The sequence below is a fragment of the Aquarana catesbeiana genome, linkage group LG10 (assembly GCF_042186555.1).
Source record: "Aquarana catesbeiana isolate 2022-GZ linkage group LG10, ASM4218655v1, whole genome shotgun sequence".
NCBI lineage: Eukaryota > Metazoa > Chordata > Amphibia > Anura > Ranidae > Aquarana > Aquarana catesbeiana.
Window position 1 is genome coordinate 216,474,324 of NC_133333.1, and position 23,960 is coordinate 216,498,283.

At 43.2% G+C, this 23,960-nt stretch overlaps 1 protein-coding gene across 4 annotated transcripts in view; it reads right to left on the reverse strand.

The window, feature by feature from the left end:
- The window catches only part of ARHGAP32 (Rho GTPase activating protein 32), a 352,740-nt gene that overhangs the window by 275,251 nt on the left and 53,529 nt on the right, over positions 1-23,960 (reverse strand). Inside the window, exon 3 of one of the 4 annotated variants that reach the window (XM_073603299.1) lies at positions 14,673-14,738. The exons of the other annotated variants lie outside the window; for them this stretch is intronic. The gene's annotated coding sequence lies outside the window, so the exon portion shown is untranslated. The remainder of the gene's footprint in view (positions 1-14,672; positions 14,739-23,960) is intronic. 4 annotated transcript variants of the gene reach the window in all.

Below are 23,960 nucleotides of genomic sequence, written 5' to 3' on the forward strand. Positions count from 1 at the left end.
ATACACACGGTCACACAAAAGTTCTCTGAACTCTCGACTGTCAAGAACACGATGATGTACAACACTACAACGAGCCGAGAAAATGAAGTTCAATGCTTCCGAGCATGCGTCAAATTGTTTCCGAGCATGCGTGTTTTTTTGCGCGTTGGAATCGCATACAGACGAACGGAATTTCCGTCAAGAACTTTTTGCGTCAGAAAAATAGAGAACCAGCTCTCAATCTTTTGCTGGCGGAAATTCAGACAGAAAAAGTTGGATGGAGCATACACACGGTCGGAATATCCAACCAAAAGCTCCCATCACACTTTTTTTGATGGAAATTCCGCTCATGTGTTACGGGGCAGTATACTCCACTTAGACATTTTTACCTATAGGTAAGCCTATAATAAGACTTACCTGTAGGGAAAATGAATATCTGCTAAACCTACAGGGTTTAGCAGATATTCACCCTGCATGCAGCCGCTGAAGTCAGCGGCGCATGCTCAGTGAAGGTCCGGCGTATCATGCCGGACCGGAGGACTGCCGGCCACTCACAGTGCCGGAGCCAGCGACCCCGGAAGAAACGGCAAGGCAACATGTCAGCCCCCTCAGCGCTGACCGGGTCGGGCTGCGGGAGCTTCGTTCTAAAGTAAGTATTTCGGAATGTGCTAGTATGCAATGCATACTAGCACATTATGCCATTGTCTTGCAGGTTTTTTTTTTTTTTCTTCTTCAGCAGTTTACTAACGCTTTAACGTGTGTCTTTTATGGTCTGCTTTACCAGTAAAATGATTTTCAGACTCAGAGCTCCAGCATGAAAATGGACAGTCCCAGAATCTACATCTCACAACATATTCGGTTGTCAGTGTTGTGTCCAAACAGCAGTTCGTCAAAATCTCCAATTACTGATGGTTTAAAGAAACCGGAAGCTAAGTAGTTGGAATTCTGGCGAGTTGCCTATTCTGACAGAACACCAACATCCAGGAAGCTGATTCCGGCTTGCTGTAAGATACCCAACGACAAGGATAGGACACCACATTCCAAAGACAGCCCGATCTATGAGTAAAAGAGCAGCTTTAGCCTGTTTTCTTCCAGGCTATGCCTCTTTGATGCATTTCCCCCTCCCACAGGACTTAATCGTAGATTGCAGACTAAAGTGATTGTAAAGTCTCGTTTTTTTTCCTATAAAGCTGCTTTCACTTTTTTTAACGTCCTGCCAGCGCACCGCTCAAGTGTGAAAGCACTCGGGCTTTCACACTGGGACTGCAGAGGAGGTGTTTTTCAGGCGCTTTACAGGTGCTATTTTTAGCCCAAAAGCGCCTGAAAAACACCTCAGTGTGAATGGGGGTCTAAAAATAACAAACATGTTACACTTACCTGCTCTATTGCAGTGGATTTGCACAGAACAGCCCAGATCCCCCTCTTCTTGGGTCCCTCTTCTGTAAACCTGGCACCAATGTGGGGGGTGATGTGAAGGGGGCAGAGGATACTGATCTAAGAAGGGAATTGTGATATAAGTGTAGCGCACAGGGCCTGCAATTTGTGTGTTATATCCGTAAATTATATTTACCATCTAGCCCATAGAAATAGAAAACAGTCCATATTGTAGTTTTCTATTGCTTTTATTGATACAACGTGAACTGGGATAGGAGAAGGGTTTTTCTGAGATGCTCTTATACTGCTTTATAATTTCTTCCTTTGCCTGGTCCATGCAAAGACATAAAACAATGCGGACTATAAAAAATCACTCTCAATGATTTCTTTGTGGGAAAGACAGAAGTAGATTTACTAGAGAATGTATGGTAAAGAGTCACTCTGAATAACTTCTTCACCTGCAGAATTTCTAAGGACAGTCTGTATCTCCATTTGTACTTGTAGCTTTACCTCCACCTTTTTACCACTACTTCCCGTCTATATGGTACTTCCAAGTTGAGCTAAAGAAGAGATTACTCTGAATAATTCCTCCCGCCTGACTGATTGTAATCCCGGGGCATTGTTGAACCCAAAGTCACATCACCTGTTTCGCTGACTTGCGTACCAACATCCCTCAGACTCTGGTAGTACCCTTCCCCTGGGCTTTCACTCACTTGATCGATAGTCCATGTTCCACTCACAAACAATCGACTGCCCAGATGTAGTCCACTTAGTTGCTACTTCTTCCATAAGTGTTTTTCTGTACTTTCTCTCCAGTCTGCCACGCTCCCTTCCCCGTGGGGACGTCCAGCGACACCCACGAATACATACTGTCTGGTGTCATCCTCTCCTCCGCGTGTCCCGGTCCCACCTCCTTCCCCGTGGGGGGGGGGCTCCGCTTAGCTCCCCGCAGGGGAACCTCTCTCTGCAGGCTCTCCCTCTCTGCAAAACTCCAACCACAGTCATGTGACCCCAGCTTTTATGAGTCCCGCCTTCTTCCAAACAAATTAATGATTGGCCAGAACTCACCTACAAGCTGCCTGTCACTTAAATCCCAAGTCCAACCTCTCTTCCAAAATCATTTCATTGAAAGCAAGAGGCATCTCTGGGTCCAAGCACAGGTGGCCACACCCTGCACTACACTGACACTCCCAGTTCCCAAAATAAACAACCAGGCCTGATATAATAGTACAAGCCTGCCTAAATTTTACCTGAAACTGTACTTTATCATTTAAGCTTAGAAAAGGTCACCTACATGAAAGTAGGTGCCCGCTACAGAAGGAAAGGGGGTCTGTGATGTGAAGAACCTGACTCATCGCACATCGCACAACATGCAATTCAGAACTCTGCTAGCAGAAAATGTTTCTGATTGGACCTCCATGAATTTTAATTTAATACCCCTGCTTCAGAATCACCCCAATTTCTCCTTTCAACAGATTTTTGTGCTAGTACTCTAAATCAGAGGTCGTCAACACCTGGGCCGTGGCGCCTTTGCTGCCGGGCCGCACAGCAAAGGAAAATCTGCCAGTGGTGACATCATCTCTCATTGGCCGCACCGCTGTTCCGCCCTTACGTACAGGCTGCAAAGGCTGCTCTACACAGAGGTGCAGCCGCGGCCGAGCAGAGAGACAATGGATGTTATCTCTCACCACCTGCCCTAAATCTGTGACAGTACCACTAGCTAGTTGATTTTTACATTTAAATTAATTAGTGACAAACTGCTATTATTTGGTGGCAGGTAACAGTGAAAATTCACATCTGGTGGCAGGATAGTGACAATCCACATCTGGTGGCAGGCCGCAGCAGTGACAATCCACATCTGGTGGCAGGTAACAGTGACAAGCTGCATCTGGTGGCAGGTGACGTGGCAAGTGGCAAGCTGAATCTGGTGGCAAGTGACAAGCTGAATCTGGTGGCAGGCCACGTGGAAAGTGACAATCCGCCTCTGGTGGCAGGTGACGTGGCAAGGGACAAGTTGCATATGGTGGCAGGTGACGTGACAAGCTGCATCTGGTGGTAGGCGACGGTGGCAAGTAATATGATCAGGGCTTCCTCTGATTTTGATTCTACATTATGGCGAGTTGAACTATTCCATTCTATATTACAATGTAATAAAAGAAATAATGTGCTTCAATCCTCCTCAATCCTTCAATCCTCATCAATGACCCCCATTCTTTTTTACCATGGTATAGCATAAAAAGGGTTTAAGAATTCTCATTTAAGGCTGAACGTCCAGACCCAGCTTCAATAAAACTCAGATGGCCATATTTTAAAGTTTGAACTATTCCATTCTATATTACAATGTAATAAAAGAAATAATGTGCTTCAATCCTCCTGACATCATATCAACCATGGTGACGTGATGACTGAAGCACCAACACCAGCAATTGGCCTCCGACAAATTGCCCACGAAAACCCACATCTTCTAAGCAGCCGATGCCCGGTGGCAAAAAGGTTGGGGACCGCTGCTCTAAACGATGTCCACTTTGTCTCTTCTTTTGCTAGCAATGGCTGGGTTGACCTGTGTACTCCCCCATGCTAAGAGCACATAAACCCCCAAGAAAAGTACAGTAAGTAACCTTCATACCCTAAGAATATTTCCTGCTGCTGGACAGAGGAGGTAATGTGGGGCAGATTTGGAAGAAGTAGCAAGAACAGATCCAAGGCTACAAATATCAAGTTAATGGTGTTACTGACTCCTTGGGCTGTCCTAGCTCCTCCATAATGTAAAATAAAAATACAACAAAGAGATTATCGGCTTGTAATGATAGTAACGGTGCATGTGCAAAGCCAGTATTTCAACCACAAGAGCTCTCCTCTAGGGATCTATAAGAAAGTTAGGCAATTTACCTGTCCATCACCACCAAAAACTGAAAGATCACCTCTAGGTGGACTAAATCTTGCATTCAGGTATAAAATAGAACATGGTCATTTTTTTTTACACTCTTTAGGCTCTGTTCACCTCTATTAGTGTCTGCTTTCATACGTTTTACATGCAATTTCATGTGTCATGTGTTTTCTGTAGAACCCTAAGAAAAAATATTTCTCTGATGTGACATCATGAAGTTCTGTGTTTCGTGATGAGGAAGTATGACTAATTTTACACCACTTTTTGCAGCTGCTGCATAGCCTACCACAGTCTTAAAATGGTTGTATACCTCAGACATGAAATATGAACAAAGCATATCTTTCTATAGGGTGTACTTGTCTCAATTCAGAGCACGTAGTGTCATTTTTGTCTGCTGCTTCACTCCTCTGCTATCAGCATGAATCACTTTTGACAACATTTCCTGACACCAAGAAAAAATGGTGACGGGGAGGAACCTACAGCCTCAGCTCTGTTCCTGTGTGCTGTGTGAAGAGGGATGTGTCCCTTCCCTCCAATCAGCTCTCAGAGCTCTCCTCACTAAGCTCTGCAGAGTGTGACTTCAGCTCATGGCCCCCTTTTTTTTTCTGACAGCCAGGCAAGCTTTATAAATGCTGAACTTTGAATGGATGTACAGGACAAATACTTGCAGATAAACAGGTACAACTTGTGTAGAAGGATGTGTTTCACCTCTTTTTATCACCTGAGGCCAGTTATTTCACTGGGTATATGTAAGGTTTTTCAACCACTTTAACTGGCAGTGGCACAGATTCTAGATTTATTCAGTGATCACAAGTCGAGGGCAGAGAGGGCAATTTTGGGTCATGAAGAAAAATGATTTTCTTATATACGCATGTCTGTGAAAAGGTGATATCATATGATAGTTCCCAAAATTTGCTTTTGAAAGAAGCGTCCCCACAACCCATTGGAAACGCATTAAAAAAAGGCACGTAAATGCACAATACATGTGTTTACAAGCACTTCTAGACTAAAATAGGCCAGAAAATGCATGACAATGCATATAAAAAGGACTTGCCTCAAATTTTATCAACGCACTGCACAGATCTTAACAGACTTATTGGTTTCAATGTATTTTTATTACACATGCATTTGTGTGTGTTCCAAAGCAAACGTAAAAATGCAAAGGTGAGAACCTGGACTGAATGAAAACAGCATGAGATTACAAATATGTAATTGCCCTTTAAAGCATTTGGATTAACAAAATTGGCTTTTACAAGCTAGCAGCAGCGGAACGGACATGTCGCTATCAGATGCCAGAACTTCGGCAGTTGTGGGAGCTGCACAGCAATCTCTATATCTGAAAATGGATGAGAAAATAACGAAATGTACAGAAACATTTCTCGTTCCAGCCATGCATGCAGAGTGCCACATTACATGCTATGAAAGGATAATGCAATGTGAAAGTAAGAGCGTGAAATGTAAATGAATTAATGGCCTGTAGAAGGCAGTGGAGGGAGGTGCAGCAGCGAGACGGGGAGAGAGCGCCAAACAAATGAGGCAGAAAGGAAGAAATTGCAGGCTGGATTAGAACAGATACAAGCCAAGAGCACTCCGACGGGACATTATCAGAGGAACAGCATATAAAGCGTTACACACAATGAGACGACCTGCTGCAGAAACCGCACCTGGATTCCAAACCCAGTCAAAGTGGCTGTAAAACATTTCAATCAGCTGAATCGCAATGGTAGCCCAGAACTCAGTCCCCAAACACAATATTGGTTACCCGGAACCTAGTGCCTACAGCAGTACAATAACGATAGAACTCAGCCTTCACAACACAAAGTTAGCCCAGGACTCAACCCAGAACTCAGTCTCCACAGGACCATAATGGTAGCTTAGAACCCTTAGACAACTTTCACACGAACGGACCATTCAGGTCCGCCTGTCAGTTTTGTCGGCGGACCTGAACGGGCGCTCCATGTAAGGCTATGGAGCGACGGATATCAGCGGTGACATGTCCGCTGACATCTGACCCGGTCCGATCCGCCAAAATCAGACGGATGGCCCTACGTTCACATCCGTCCCTGGCGGATCGGATCGGGTGAGATCTGACGAAAATGGACATGCTGTCCGTTTTTGTCCGATCTCCTCATAGCAACCAGCGGTGTTCGACAAGCCCCTCCCCGCTCAGTGAGCAGAGAGGGACCTGTCATCCGCACGTGTCTTGCCGAGAATGTTCCCTCGGCGGATAAATTCCCCCCCTGTACTGCGCAGGCGCAGCGCCTGCGCAGTACATACTACTCTCAGCCGCCGGAGATAGCCGAAGCTCAAATGCTTCAATCAGCTGTACACGGCGCCTGCGCTCTGGGTCCAGATTCCTTCCCCACCATCCAAGTGGACCTAGAGGGGGAATCTAAAAGTGCCGAGCGCAGCGAGGCCGTGCCCGAAGCGTGGCGAGCGAAGCGAGCCCGCGAGGGGCCCTCTTCCAGGCGCCGTGTACAGCTGATTTTCAGCTGTTGTGCTTCGGCTATTTCCGCCGATACCTACTGCGCCGAGCGGAACTTTCTCGGCAGAACACCGGCTCAGCGGAGATCACCAGAGAGATTTCCCGCTGAGCCAGCAGTGAGAGGCGGACCCTGTGGCAGCGGATCCGCCTCGTGTGAATGAGGCCTTACAATACAATAATGGTGGCTCAGAACTCAGCCCCCACAGCACAATAACCATAGCTTACAGCTCAGCTCCCACAGCACAAAAGCAGTAGCCCAGAACTTAGTCCCTTACAACAGCACAAAATTGGTAGCCCAGAACCTAGCCCCAACATCCCAATAATAGTGGCCCATAACTCAGTCCCCACAGCACATTGATGGTTGCCCACATAAATGATAGCCCAGAACTCCACTTTTATATCTCAATATTAGCCCAAAATTCAGCTCTCACAGAATAATGGTGGCCCAGAACTCCACTTTCATATCTCAATAATGATAGCCCAGAATTCAGCCCTTAGAGCACAATAACCATATTCCAGAAGTCAGGCTTTCCGGTGTTCTGCTGAGAAAGTTCCCCCCGGCGGATAAGGACCCCCCTCTACTGCACAGGCGCAGCGCAGTAGGAACAACAAGGGAGCCGCCGAAAAGAGTCGAAGCTGAACACCAGAGTCAGCTGTACACGGCGCCTGCGTGCGAAGACAATTTTAATAAAAAAGAGTTTGTAACAGGCCCCTCGCGGGCTCGCTACGCTTTGGGCATGGCCTCGCTGCGCTCAGCATATTATTATTCTAACTCTATGTCCACTTGGATGGTGGGGCTTTACCGTGGACATAGGGTAGAATGTAGTGCACAGGCGCCATGTACAGCTGACTCAGGTGTTCAGCTTCGGCTGTTTTCGGCGGCTCCCTTGTTGTTCCTACTGCGCAAGCACTGCGCCTGCGCAGTAGAGGGGGGGGGGGGGTCCTTATCCGCCGGGGGAACTCTCGGCAAGACACCGGCACAATAATGATAGCCAAAAACTCTACTTACAATGCAATAGCCCAGTGTTTCTCAACCTTTGTTCAGTCAATGTACCCTTTAAAATTATAAATAGTCTCAAGGCACCCCGTTCTGAAATGTAAAAAACTATTCTAATAGTTTTACATAATTCGGCAGCGTCAAAACACACGTAGGACAACCAACATTAGAGGGGATTTGTTCTTTCAAAGCACATACACTTTTGCACACTAGTACTGACTAGTATTCCAGTGTTTCTCTCCATCACTCAGCTAATGTGACCCCAGTGTCGACAGAGAGGGGCAGGGGAGGGACAAACAAGGAAGGTGTACAGGCGATCAACACCCTTCTTATCAACACTGATAACATCCCTGGTTGTCAGGACGCTGGTAGCTGGAAGGTTGAAATGGTGCACAATAAAAGCCTGTGGATTTGTGTAACTATAAGGCAGGCTTCATCCTCCTACTGGCTTGTATACATTTTCTGGCAATTTTTAGGCATTTTGCCAAGGCACCCCTGAAGAAACATCAAGGCACCCTGGTTGAAAAGGGCTGAAAATAGCACATGGTCTACATGCGTTCCCGCTTCTTCAGCGGCCTTGTTTCTCCCTCTTTTACGGCACTCCCACACCGGTCCAGGGACATTTTCATGCTGCTGTGACGTCGCACAAAGAAGGAATTACACTTTGTAACTGTAACTAAGAAATATTGTTGCACCTTCTATCCTCCCAAGACTGCTATAAATGTGGTCCAAAACAAAATCGTAAATTACTCAAAAATGTTGATTTTTTTTTTTTTGCGAACACATGTGGCTAAAGAAACATTTAACAGTGTCTATTTACTGGACTTTTAGAAGTTTTATCTTCCCAAAGAAAAATACCCCACTCTTCACAATCATGTCTCATTCATGTCATCGGTTTTCGCAAGCACCTATATTTGCGAGCAACTATTTTCAAGGATGAAGCACATGAAGGGCGAAAATTTGAACCAAAATATCCGATGAGCACCTTAAAAATTGAGAATTGCTACTACATCCATCCAACCAGATATTGATGTGTTCATTTATTAAAAACTGTTAAATATTATACTAGTTTTATGTTGAAAATATGTCAAATAAATTAAGTTTTATTACTCAGAAGGGTACATTACCTATATCTGTGATCGTTAACTTGTGATCTGCCCGACTTTCTGCTCGGCTATCCTTATTGTTAGTGTATTCTATGTGTGGCCCAAGACAATTCCTCTTCTTCCAACACCCCAGATGACAGCTCTTTAGCAGAAACGCTTTGGGTGGATTCTCCATAATTACCGCTACCTGATCTTTGTAATTTTTTGATGATCTACGAATATGTGAGTTAATTTCCTATATTTTTAATAAACCAGTGTTTACATTATTACGCTATGTGAGTTTTTTCATCCATTTTTCGCATGGCATATGAAATTTCGTTTGTGGCCTTCCATCGAGATATTACTTTCTATGAATGTTGAGGATAACTGTGGATGTTAAATAGCCGTCCTATTTTGGAATCTACTGAGGATATCGAAAGGGGATGTACCTTTGTGCCCAGTTGGTCTCCATGCCTTTTTGACTTGGATGACCTAAGTCTCCCCAAGTCAACAACCTCTGGTAAGCCTTTAATATCTTCAGGTGATGGCTCTTTCCACCATCATTACCCTTCCTGGTTATTTTGGTCGCCTTTAAACTTCTACACAGCCTCCTCACATACCCTCTATTTTTAATCTGCGAGTCAACATGTGTGTTTAAGGAGCTATATTCATGTGACCTGTTGGTCTCACAGCCTTTTGTGACTTGGCCGGCATAAGTCGTCCCAGGTCATTTATTTTTGGTAAGCACCCTAAGACCCTGGGTGGTGGCTTTTTCTCTTCCTCTTCAATTTCCTACATCATTGGTGGACTTTGATCATTTGGTTCCCTGTGGGGTTAATCCCATTTAGGACTTTTTTGAACTGTATTTGCTTTTTACTTTATGTTTATTTATATTTGCATCACTGTTTACTTGGTGTGATGTTTTTATAATTTATAATTCATATATTATATACACAGTATTATTTTAACACTGCAGGGGTTCTTTGCACATTGGTTCACATTTTTTGTATACTAATATCTAACCATATGGTATGTCATTATTTATATATACACTTTATTTGGTTTTGAGATGACATTTTTTTGGAGTTTATAGCGCCACTCTTTTTTATACATTTACTCTTCTTCCAATGTGGCCCAGGAAGATCTAAGGGTTGGAGAGCAACTTTACAAGGATGGTGGTACCTTAGTGCAATTACTTTGCTATACAACTACAGTAAAACCTTGGTTTGCGAGCATAATTTGTTTCAGAAACATGCTTGGAATCCAGAGCACTTGTATATCAAAGCATTTTTTTACAGGGTATAAAAGAGAAGAGAGGCACCTCTAAGCGTAGCAATAAGTTGCTAAATGTTGTACCTTCATTAAATGTAACCATATTGCTACACTTAGAGGCTCCTCTCTTCTTTTTTATACTCCAGTTGTGACATGGCTCTACTCTTATATCAAGACATTGCTTGTATATCAAGGCAAAATTTATTAAAACATTTTGCTTTTCTTGCAAAACGCTCTCAAACCAAGTTACTCTCAAACCAAGGTTTTACTGTATTTTAAGCTATTATTTTTAACTATCTGAATAGTTTATATTGATATACAGCATGACAGAACAGTTTTGTTTAGACCAGTTTATTTAGTGATATGCCTCATATAAAGCCCCACGGGCAAAATGAATTGTGTTCTGTAGTGCTGAATAGGGATGAAGGCACACCATTTTTGTGCACCAGATCACTCATTCTTTTGTTTTTCTTATATATGTGTGTATCAGAAGATGACTCTTTTCTCCCATATGTGTATATCAGCAAGTGGGTTACTTCCTCCTATATGCATACAACCCCAATTCCAAAAAAGCTGGGATGCTGTGTAAAATAAACATACAAACAGAATGCAATGATTTGCAAATCTCATAAACCCATATTGTATTCACAATAGAAAAATAGAAAACAGAACAAATGTTTAAACTGAGCAAATGTACCATTTTAAGAAAAAAAATAAGGCAAGTTTAAAATTGATGGTAGCAACTCGTTTCAAAAAAGTTGGAACAGGGCAACAAAAAGATGGGAAATTGAGTAGTACTAACAAGGATGGCAGAGGAGGAGAGGGACCTTCCAGCTTGTTATCAGCACTCAGATAGTATGAGAGTGCATTAGTGTGTATTGAATGAGCAACTTGCACATCTGGAAAGGCACCAACAATGCTGTACAATATATCCAGGTTTTAGAGCAGCAAATGCTCCCATCCAGATAATGTCTTTTCCAGGGAAGGCCTGGCATATTTCAGCAAGACAATGCTAAACTGCATACTGCATCTAATGCCGCCTACACACGAGCGGACTTTCCGACAGAAAGAGTCTGATGGGAGCTTTTCATTGTATATTCCGACTGTGTGTATGCCCCATCGGACTTTTTCTGTCAAAAATTCAGACGGACTAAGATAGCTCTATATTTTTCCGACGGAAAAAATTACTATCGGAAAAACCGCTCATCTGTATGCTGTTCCGACGCACCAAAAACGACGCATGCTCTGAAGCAAGTACGAGACGGAAGCTATTGGCTACTGGCTATTGAACTTCCATTTTCTAGTCCCGTCGTACGTGTTGTACGTCACCGCGTTCTGGACAGTCGGAATTTGGTGTGACCGTGTGTATGCAAAACAGCTTGATTGGAATTCCGTTGGAACTCCGTCGTAAAAACCTTCAGAGTTTATTCCGATGGCAAAACCAGTCGTGTGTACAGAACATAAGACAACAGCATGGTTTCGTAGTAGAAGAGTCCGGGTGCTTAACTGGAGTGCATGCAGCCCAGACCTTTCATTATCAACTGAAAATATTTGGCACAACATGAAATAAAATTTAAAATAAAAAGACAAAAGACCCAGGACTTTTGAGCAGTTAGAATATTAGGCAAGAATGGGACAACATTCCTCTCCCAAAACTCCAGCAACTGGTCTCTTCAGTTTCCAGACGTTTACAATATGAACAAAGCGCACTAATATGGCTACAATAACTTCAGACATTTAAAGAGTGTTGTTAAACGAAGAGGGGATGCTACACCGTGGTCAATATGGCCCAGTCCCAACTTTTTTGAGATGTGTTGCTGCCATCAATTTTAACATTACCCTTTTTTTTTTTCTTAAAAAAATGGTAAATTTTCTCAGTTTAAACATTTGATATGTTTTCTATTTTCTATTGTAGATAAAATCTGGGTTTATGAGATTTGCATATAACTGCTTTCTGTTTTTATGTGGATTTTACACAGCCTCCCATCTTTTTGGGAATTAGGGTTGCATATCAGTAGATGGCTATATCCTCCTGAGTGTGGATTAGTATATGACTATTTTCTCCCATATTTGTATATCAGTAGATGGTTATTTTCTCCTACATGTGTATATCAGTAGATGGTTCTTTTCTCCTAAGTGTGTTTATCAGTGCCTCTTTTCTCCTATAAGTGTATATTAGTAGATGGATCTTTCCTTCGACAGTATATATGTATATCAATAGAGGGCTCTTTTTTATCCAGTATGAGTATATCAGTAGATGGATCATTTTTTCCCTATTTGTGTATATCAGGAGAAAGCTCTTTTCTCTTATATGTGTATATACATAGAAGGCTCTTTTTTCTTATATGTGAATATCACTAGATCTCTCTTTTCTCCTACACGTGTATATACGTAGAAGGCTCTTTTCTCTTATATATGTACTGTATATAAGTTTTCTCCTATATGTGTATGTAAGTAGATGGACCTTTTCTCCTCTATGTGTATATCATTAGATGGCTCATTTCTCCCATATGTGTTTTTAAGTAGATGGTTCTTTTCTCCTATATATGTATATCAGTAGAAGGTTCTTTTCTCTTATATATGTGTATATCAGTAGATGCCTCTTTTATCTGATATCTGTATATGCAAAAGAGTCTTACTAACTATTCTATAGGAAGGAGAATAATCTGATTATCCAGCTTCTACAGACGCAGCCATATTATCATGTTAACTGTGCATAAAATGCTCACATTCAGCGCTCCATCTGTCCCGGGTATCAAACAAATAGAAGGCAGATATACCGAGGTCAGAAACACTTGATATTTTGGAATTGGGTAGAATTACAAGTAGACGGTATCAGGTGAAATCTGCTATCTTCTTTATACGGTGTATTTTTATCCCTGTGCTCTCCCTGACCCAACACATCACAACACAGTATCACAAAGAGACTGAACGAGATGTCTTAAGGTATGGCTTTGTGAGAACATTTCAAAAACATTCTCAACTGTGCCTAAAATATGACAGTAAAGCTGAAAATGTCACCAGAAAATAAATATCTGACCTTATGTAATCAGCCATTACTGGCTAGTGGGAGGCTAAGGCTCCATACACACTAGGCTTAAAAACAAGTCTGTTCTCTTGGGAGTAAAATGCTCATATAGACCATTTTTTTGTACAAATTTTACACGAGTTTAGAAGAGCTATGTTTTTTCTGCCAGTGAGCTCCAATCAGAAACGCGAACCAGAAGGATTTTTTTCCTGCCTCTAAACGTCGACCCCAAATTTTGCCAGTAAACGTCCTAATGTGCATGGACACATAGGATGACATTGAGCTGCTTCTACAGGTAGAACACAAAACTCCTGTACAACCAAATTTTTTAAGCCAATGAGCATGGAGCTTAAAAAGGTGATTGTTGGAAGGAACTCCTCAAATCCCATCAGGATTCGAACTTCCTCTTAAATATATGGAATGCACTCTAGAAATGTTCTTCTTGATATGAGTAAATGATAACAGAAGAGACCAATATGGCCATACTAAAAACAAAAACACCATTAATATAAATTTATAGCATACCATATTTATGCACACAAACCTTTAATGAGAAGAATCAGAACAGTTATTTTCTTGCCCTTGTATGAACATCGTGCAGTGCAACCCGTAATGGACCATGGTCAGTGGAGCAGCGCTGGCTGAGGCCGTCACATATACTTACACTGATCGGGCTGGGTGAGCGGCAACTCATACTGGAGGTTTACTCCAGTTTCATTTACATTGATATAATAGGCATAATTCTTACCATTCTTAAAAATGATCTAGTTCAATTTGTTATCAGTTGTGACTTTGTGTAATTGCCTAACATTCCAATGCATTTTCCTTGAGTCGATAAGAGAACCTGTGCTGTGGAAGCTATGCACAAAAAAGGTAAGTAAAGGACTAGTCACCAGCATTGCCTGTGGTCTCCCTAAAGATGATCTTTTCCCTATTACATGTTCTGCACTGTCTCTGTGTGGAAGTGGCCATCTTGGTAGAGGCAGGGCTTTACTTATTAGTGTCACAGCTGCCCTGTTGATGACTATGATCTGGGGCCTGATGGGATTAATCATGAATCAGGGAGATTTTGCACTTCTAGTCCTCAGGTACAATTTCTCCTTCAGCAAGGAGAACAGCGAGTATCACAGGACTGAGATCACCAAATCTCACTTCAAATCTGGTGAGATTAGCAGTTAGTGGCAGCAGTGATTTAGATGATCTCACACTGCAGATATACAGCTTTGAGGCTACAGAACAGGAGCAATAGGCACGGGAAGCACACCAATATCACGAGTGCCTATGCACTAGTAGTGTACTAGTATTTTTTAGAAGGAATTCAAGCCATAAGGTAGTTTTTTCAGGGTACTGCTTAGGCCCAAATAATATTTCTATATGTACTATATCTTTAGCTTTTGAGTTCAGGTCCACTTTAAACTCACATTGCTCTTGTAACTGCCACTTCAAGGAGGTGTGGAATCCCTTAGTAAGGTCCTTGGTTTTCCTGCACTTTGTGAATTAGCTGCCCATCCATAAAAATACTGAGGTGAGATGTTTCTTATTACTGCAAACTGTAAACTACCCACCTGCTAATTTTTCGTCAACCACGCAAAAATGGCCTATACGTTTACAGAACAGGACCAGGTAAGAATCTGCAAAAAAAGAAGAGTCTTTTAGAAAGCTTGCCAATTTATTTTGCTAACCTGGAGATTTTTTTTTGTTCTTCATTAAAAACTGGAGCTTCACTTTAATTCTGCATGTATAAATTGGGTACAATCAATCATTCACTTCAGCTGATGCAAGTCTTGGGAGGTGCGAACTGAAGGAAGTCAGCAGTGCACAAAATATCAGAGATTATTTTACTAAAAGATAGAGAAGAGAGGAGCAGTTTTTTTTATCCTCCTTGTGTAGAAAAACTTCAGCAGCCTTTGTGAAAGGCCAAATCGTCTGCGCTTTTTATTTGAGAGAAACAAAGCTTCCCAGGAGCTCTGTCCTACAAACGCTTCCTAACCTAACCGGGCAGACACTGATCACAAACCACTCGCCTCTGGAAGGATAAAAATATCCAATTAATTAAGATCAATCCTCCGGGAATGCTGAAATAAGAACACAAAGTCAGACAGCTTTTCTTTAATAGGTTTCAGTACATTTTATCCCAGATAAACCACGTATCTATTGATCAGATATGTCTGAAACCTTGGCCTGCCAGTTAGAGCATTACATACCCAGATGGCACCCGCCTGACACAGACACGATCCAGACTTGCGCTCTGACACCAACAAAAGGCAAAGGGCAGTGTGCATATATATATATATATATATCTACCAGGAGAGCTTTTACTTACTGCAGAATGAAAGACACAAGAGACCCCAAAAACATAGGGGCTATTTAGAGACATTTTCCGTTTCGTTGCACTTTGCTCGATTCTGCTGCTATATGCTTCTTAAAATAGAAAATAGAAAACTACAGTCAAGTGATGGAAAATAAATGGGAAAATCGTCAAGAATGATAAAAAAGGGCAAAAACAGTAAAATCAGAAAAAGTAGTTTGATCATCAGATTTTCTTCATTTAAAGAAACGGGTCATGTCTGTTTTAAGATGGGGTAAACTGCTGGCAACATTTTTGAGATTTAAAGGTTGAAAGTTTTTAAGCAAAATAGATTTGGTTGATATATTTTCACCTTTGGTACAGTCTAGTAAACTGAGCCATGTAGATTGCACAGAACCGCTTTATAAATCTATACAGAAATGATCATTACTATGAAGTAGTAATGTTGGTCCTACCTCTTCCTAAAGAAGACCTCTGCTGGAACAAATGCATAAGCTACACTTGCTAATCTCCCCCTGAAAATGCTAATCACCTGCCTGCCATGCTATATCTGCCTGAGATATTTCCTCAACCTCCAACCTCAAACACAGGCTATCAATCAGTGCTGCATTGTTACAGGCCACTAACTCAAAGTACTTAAGAGCAACATGATTGCCAGAAAAGTAGCATTTTTCAGAACGAGGTCAATGTGGAAGTGCTTTCCCAGTAAGGGGTTTCCCTTGGCACAAATAAAGTTACATATGAATAGTCTAAGGCTGTTAGTGGTGTACCCCAAGGTTCAGTGTTGGGACCCCCCCTTTTTAATATATTTATAAATTATATAGGATCTGGGATTAAAAGTACCATTTCAGCCTTTGCAGATGACAGCAAGCTATGCAGTTGAATAACATCACTACAGGATGTCTCCAACTTACAGGCCAACCTCAATGAACTGTTTTTAATTGGTCAACTTTGTGGCAGATGAGGCTTAATGTTGATAAATGTAAAGTTATGCACTTGGGGGCTAAGAATAGACACGCATCATACATACTAGGGGGAGTACAACTGGGGGAATCAATGGTGGAGAAGGTTCTGGTAGATCATAAGCTTAATAATAGCACACAATGCCGGACTACGCTTTCCAGAGCGAGCAAAGTTCTTTTTTGTATTAAAAGAGGTATGGGACAGCAGAAAGAGAGATATCATTTTGCCCCTGTACATATCATAAGTAAGACCTCCACTGAAATATGCAGTACAATTTTGACCACCAGTTCACAAAAAGGATATCGGGGAACTGGAGGAAGTTCAGAGAAGGGCAACCAAACTGATAAGAGGCATGGAGGAGCTCAGCTATGAGGACCGTTTAGAGCAGTGTCTCTCAGGTGTGCCGTGGGAAGCGGGCTGACCCATGCTATAGCCCACAAAAGTGAGCCCCCAAAAAGCCCAGGGTCTCATAGTGCTCGTCCAGGGCGGCAGGCTGATCCTCCGCTGGCCTCTACTGTGGCCACCACACTGGTTGCTAGAATTGCCTGCCGCCTGGCAACCAGTGACGTCATGACGTCGCAAGGAGAGAGCGAGGAGAGGCCCCAGCATTCAGAACGGAGGAGAATTTAAATTGCTCAATTTTGGCTCCAGTTCCACCCACCTCCCTCCATCTTCTTCAGCGCTTCTCGGGCACTCTGATGGTCTGGTGACAGGTACACGGGTACTCTGGTGGGCTGGTGACAGGTACTCGGGTACTCTGATGAGCTGGTGATAGGTACTCTGGGGCTGGTGGTAGGTACTCCTGATGGACTGGTGACAGGTGCTCCCGATGGACTGGTGACAGGTGCTCCCGATGGACTGGTGACAGGTCTTCTTTATTTGGGGGGGGCAATCGGGCACATTCCTGCACTTTTTCAGCCAGGTCTCCTCCTCCATACTGAGGAGAAAAACACGGAAACTGCGCTACAGCTGTTTGTTGACATTTGTGATTGGCTGTGATTGGACACAGCCGGTCACAATTTCATTGGCTCTTTTACCCTGATTGGGGATGGGCTGTGTCCAAGGGACATGCCTCATCCCTGTTCACCGCCCCCGGGGGAGCGCACGAGTGGCGATCACGAGCAGAATACATGTGACCGGCTGTGATTGGACACAGCCGGTCACATGGTAAAGAACCAATTTCATTGGTGCTTTACACTGATCGGGGAGGGACTGTGTCCCAAGGGACACGTCTGATCCCCGATCGCCACACTGCGGGCCCCCGGGCGCCCACAGTAGTGGGGACAAGCAGAGGCCGTCATATGATGTCCATCCCAGAATGGCAGGGTGTTTTTACGGATGTCATTTGACAATGGCCCGGTATGGAAGTGGTTAAACAGAGGGGGATGCCAGACAATTGGCTGACAGCAGGAACATTCTCTTGTGATTAGTGGAATTAACACAGGGATTAAGCAGTTACAACACGTCATTAGCTACATACAGTGAGGGAAAAAATTATTTGATCCCCTGCTGATTTTGTAAGTTTGCCCACTGACAATAAAATGATCAGTCTATACTTTTAATGGTAGGTTTATTTTAACAGTGAGAGACAGAACAATAAAAATATCCAGAAAAACACTTTTCAAAAAAGTTATACATTGATTTGCATTTTATTGAGTGAAATAAATATTTGACCCCTTCGCAAAACATGACTCAGTACTTGGTGGCAAAACCCTTGTTGGCAATCACAGAGGTCAGACGTTTCTTGTAGTTGGCCACCAGGTTTGCACACCTCTCAGAGATTTTGTCCCACTCCTCTTTGTAGATCCTCTCCAAGTCATTAAGGCTTTGAGGCGGACGTTTGGCAACTTGAACCTTCAGCTCCCTCCACATATTTTCTATGGGATTAAGGTCTGAAGACTGGCTAAGCCACTCCAGGACCTTAATGTGCTTCTTCTTGAGCCACTCCTTTGTTACCTTGACCATATGTTTTAGGTCTTTGTCATGCTGGAATACTCATCCACAACCCATTTTCAATGGCCTGGCTGAGGGAAGGAGGTTTTCTCCCAAGATTTGACAGTACCTGGCCCCGTCCATCGTCCCTTTGATGCGGGGACATTGTCCTGTCCCCTTAGCAGAAAAACACCCCCAAAGCATAAGGTTTCCACCTCCCTGTTTGATGGTGATGATGATGTTCTTGGGGTCATAGGCAGCATTCCTTCTCCTCCAAACACGGTTGATTCCAAAGAGCTTGATTTTGGTCTCATCTGACCACAACACTTTCACCCAGTTTTCCTCTGAATCATTCAGATGTTCATTAGCAAACTTCAAACCAGCCTGTACATGTGCTTTCTTGAGCAGGGGGACCTTGCGGGCACCGCAGGATTTCAGTCCTTCGCGACGTAGTGTGTTACCAATTGTTTTCTTGGTGACTACGGTCTAAGCTGCCTTGAGATCATTGACAAGATTCTCCCGTGTAGTTCTGGGCTAATTCCGCACCGTTCTCATGGTCAGTGAAACTCCACGAGGTGAGCTCTTGCATGAAGCCCCAGACTGAGGGACATTGACAGTTATTTTGTTTCTTCCATTTGTGAATAATCGCACCAACTGTTGTCACCTTCTCAACCAGCTGCTTGGTGATGGTCTTGTAGCCCATTCCAGCCTTGTGTAGGTCTACAATCTTGTCCCTGACATCCTTGGACAGCTCTTTGGTCTTGGCCATGGTGGAGAGATTGGATTCTGATGGAATTATTGCTTCTGTGGACAGGTGTCTTTTATACAGGTAACAAGCTGAGATTAGGAGCACTCTCTTTAAAAAAGTGCTCCTAATCTCAGCTTGTTACCTGTCTAGAAGACACCTGGGAGCTAGAAATCTTGCTGACTGATAGGGGATCAAATACTTATTTCACTCATTAAAAGGCAAATCAATTTATAAAACTTTTTTGAAATGCATATTTCTGGATATTTATGTTGTTCTGTCTCTCACTGTTAAAATAAACCTACCATTAAAATTATAGACTGATCATTTTTTTGTCAGTGGGCAAACGTAAAAAATCAGCAGGGGATCAAATACTTTTTTCCCTCACTGTACACAGCTATCGATCAAATACTTTTTTCCCTCACTGTACACAGCTATCTGACCTTTACCAGATACAGGAACAAAAGAGAAGCAAAAAACATGTTTTTATCACCAAACAGCTTACCTAGAAATATCAACAGCGGGTCACAGAGGCAGAGTATGATAGAAAATAATGCAATTTTAAAATATATATATTATATATAATTTCAGTCCAGCTCTCCAGGTGAAATCTACACTGGATACTGAATCATAGCTGAAATTTCATAGCTGAAATTCTTAGTGGAAAAAAATGTAGCCAGCTAAAGCAGTAATACATATATACAGTATATTGTAAATCTGAATTAATTTTTGATATGTAGGAGACCACAAACCAATCACATCAATTCTAGCATTTGAATGGTAATAAAATGATGCCACTGCAGATAGAACCTTTCACAAACGATATAGTTGTCATACAGCAGATATCAGATCCAACTGGTCAGGCCTGGAAAACATATACTAAAGGCTTGTACAGACAGACTGAAATTTGGATGGTTCAGCAAGGACTGGCCAAATTTCAATCTGTGTGGCTCTCCCTATGTGGCAGAAATCGATCGGTAGATCGACTTCTAGCAAACGGCCACACTGGAGAACTTTCATTCGATCAATGTGAAGGAGTCCTGCTGTCAGAAAACAATGGCATAAAGGGGAGGATTCCTCCATCCACCTTGCTTAGTTGCTTTATAAATTACAGACAATGGAGTATCACAGTGGCTTAGGTTCAGCCTTGAAGCACTGGGGTCCCCAGTTTAAATTGTGGTCAGGACACTATCTGCAAGGGAGTTTACATGTTCTCCCTGTGTTTGCTTGGATTTCCTTCCCCACTCCAAAAGCATGCTGGATAATTGGTTCCCCTCTGAAATTGGCCCTAGTATGTGTGTGTAAGGTAAAGACCTTATACTGCAAGATACTTGAGGGCAGGACTGATGTGAATATACAGTATTTAAATCACTGTATAAATTGTCAGCGCTATAGAAATGTCTGTAAAAACTTAACAAAAGGAAACTGAAACAAGCAGTTGTGATGTTAAAACCTCATAAAGTAATATCAAATTCAGCAATATATTTCATAAGAAAACCCTTTTATTGAGTAGAACTGAATGGCAACGTGAGCAGTGTATGGGGGTGACGATCCACCTAGTGCTTGTTCCAGGTGAACTCTGTGTAAGTCACATGACTGGGAGGAGCCGTGACCTTTCCCCTGTGTACGAGTTTTGGATGTCTGCCAAGGCAGCTATGTAAGCTGATATACAGAGCACAGGGTCAGTAATAATATGGCTTTCTATACACTTTCTGTGTTGTAAAATGCAGCACAGAGAGAGATCTATTCACATGATATGTCAGTAAAAGTGGCTGGAATCGCAAATTCACCTATTAGGCGATGGTTTGGCCTCTAAATGTAGGGTAGTTTCTTTTTTTTTTCTTTTTGGCAAGTAAAAGCTCTGCCAATTAGGTCGCCTCCATTGTCTGAGCTTTGAAACCTCCAGTTTGCTGAAAAGCAAATATGCAAATTGGATTTCAAGCTGGTTTAAGCAAGCACATGATTGTCAATAGAGCATTATCCGGACGAGAAGCGTTGCACAAAGTCTGGCTGTGCAATGTAATTAATTATCAATACTATCATTGTTGGCTGTGGCCAGTTCCTTCCCTTAGCCTCATTGCAGAGAGAGCTGGAGGGTCACTGGAGGTCTCGGCCACTGAATAGGACTTGACGAACTCGCTCCCAGGCTCGGCAGGAGGTCAGTGTGTGCAAAATCACAACTCGTCATCACCGAAAGGAAAAATCCAGCTGAAAACACAATTTACTTTCCCATGAATAAGCATGCTGACATGTTGTGGATATGTATATAAAAGTCTGTAAAGTGTGTACTGTATGAGAAAATTACATTGTTTTGTTTGTCCAGCCTTTGTGTTCATTGTTGAAGATCTGTCCTCACTTCCTGTGTGGTCACCAATGCAGGAAGTGAGAATAAGAAGTAAGAAGAACACTGTACCACACTTTTATGTGGTTAAAAATTCCAATAAAAACCACTGGAATAAGAAGAACAACACAGCAGTAACATCGGATCTAATACTTCCCCAGGCTATCCAAAATGTAAAAAAATTATTTTGATTTCATTTCCTGCAGAGTTTTCACAAGTACTCATACTGCAGAATTAACGGTCTTTTGTGTTTCCCATTTGTCATAGCATGTTCTGAAGGACAATACCAGATTTCAACAGTCACTCTTCTATACTTTGTCCCTGTGTACACAGGTAATCTTTATGGCCTACAGTGACATCTGTGATGAAGAATGTTGAGCAGAAGGACTTATTACATGTCTTTGATACCATCCATTACTTCTCCTGTACAAGATATTTGTGTAGGACATCAGTCATCCTTTAAAGAGGTTCTCCAGGATTCCACTTTGTCACAGTAGGGGTATTCAACAATTTACAGCTCACAGCTCATTAACTTCTAAAGTCTGTACTAAGTTCTTATCCATCTAGGAAGAAGTATTTGCAGTCATATACATTCATTAAAGTGACACTAAATAATATTATTTTCTCAAAAAAAACTCACGTTTTTTCACCATAATGCATTCTATGCATTAAGGTGAAAAACCTTTTGTGCTGCAGCACCCCCCCCCCCCCCCCCTTTTCTTACCTGAACCCAATCTTTCCAGCGACAGTGACGAGCACAGCAGCTCCAGCCGCTGTCTCGGGTCCTCATTTGATGGATTGATAGCAGCAGGAGCCATTTGCTCTCGCTGCTGTCAATCAAATCCAGTGACACGGGAGCCAGGGCGGGTCCTGCTGTCTGTGTCAATGAACGCAGAAGGAGAACATGGGAGTGTGCCCGCACGAGTGTCTCCATGAAATGCGGCTCTCCATGGGGGCACGTGAGAAAAGGAGGAGCCAGGAGCTCCACGGGGGGACCCCAGAAAAGGGCCACTAAACCCTTGCACAGAGGAGGTAAGTATAACATGTTTGTTATTTTTTTTAAATAGGAAGCTTAACCACTTCCCGCCCGCCCTATAGCGGATTGACGTCCGGGAAGTGGTTCTGTTATCTTGACTGGACGTCATATGACGTCCAGCAGGATAACATGCCGCAGCGCGCCCCCGGGGGCGTGCATCGCGGCGATCGGTGGAGCGGTGTGTCAGTCTCACACACCGCTACACTGATCTTGGTAAAAAGCCTCCGGCGGAGGCTCTTTTCCACGTGATCAGCCGTGTCCAATCACGGCTGATCACGCTGTCAATAGGAAGAGCCGTTGATCGGCTCTTCCTCACTCGCGTCTGACAGACGCAAGTAGAGGAGAGCCGATCGGCGGCTCTCCTGGCAGGGGGGGTCTGCGCTGATTGTTTATCAGCGCAGCCCCCCCTCAGATCACCCCACTGGACTACCAGGGATGCCAATAGGACCACCAGGGAAGGGGCAACGTGGATGGCCAGGTATGTACCCCATGGCCATCCACATGTGCCCAATCTGTGCCAATCAGTGCCCACAAATGGGCACTGATTGGCACTATTATGTCAATGATCTGCCCAGCAATGCCCAGATCTGCCCAGCAATGCTTTATCAGTGCCACCTGTCATTGCCCATCTGTGCCACCTGTCATTGCCCATCGGTGCCACCTGTCAGTGCCCATCTGTGCCCATCAGTGCCCACCTATCAGTGCCCATCAGTGCCACACATCAGTGCCACACATAAGTACCCATCAGTGCCACCCATATATACCAATCAATGCCACCTACGAGTGCCCATCAGTGCCGCCTATGTGTGCCCATTGGTGCCACCTATGAGTGCCCATCAGTGCCGCATACCAGTGCCAACTATCAGTGCCCATCAGTGCCACCTATCAGTGCCCATCAGTGCCGCCTATCAGTGCCCATCAGTGCCGCCTATCAGTGCCCATCATCAGTGCCTGTTAGTGCCACCTCATCAGTGCCACCTCATTGGTGCCACTTCATCGGTGCCCATCAGTGCCGCCGTATCAGTGCCCATCAGTGCAGCCATATCAGTGCCCATTATTGAAGGAGAAAGCGTACTTATTTACAAAAAAATTTAACAGAAACAAAGAAAAACTTGTTTTTTTTCGAAATTTTCGGTCTTTTTTTATTTGTTGCGCAAAAAATAAAAACCGCAGAGGTGATCAAATACCACCAAAAGAAAGCTCTATTTGTGGGAACAAAATGATAAAAAATTTGTTTGGGTACAGTGTAGCATGATCGCGCAATTGTCATTCAAATTGCAACAGCGCTGAAAGGTGAAAATTGGGCTGGGCGGGAAGGTGTCTAAGTGCCTGGTATTGAAGTGGTTAACAATCACTTTATTATATTTTTCATGAAGTCGTTTCTTACTGTGTTTTTCTGCCTCCTTGTAACGTCATCAGTGAGCCCCTGAACCTCTCCTTTTCCCCGTCATTTCGGATTGGGACGAGCAGTGCACGTTAGTTGCAGTTATATACACTGCCCTATAAACACTACAAATCCTATGGTCCA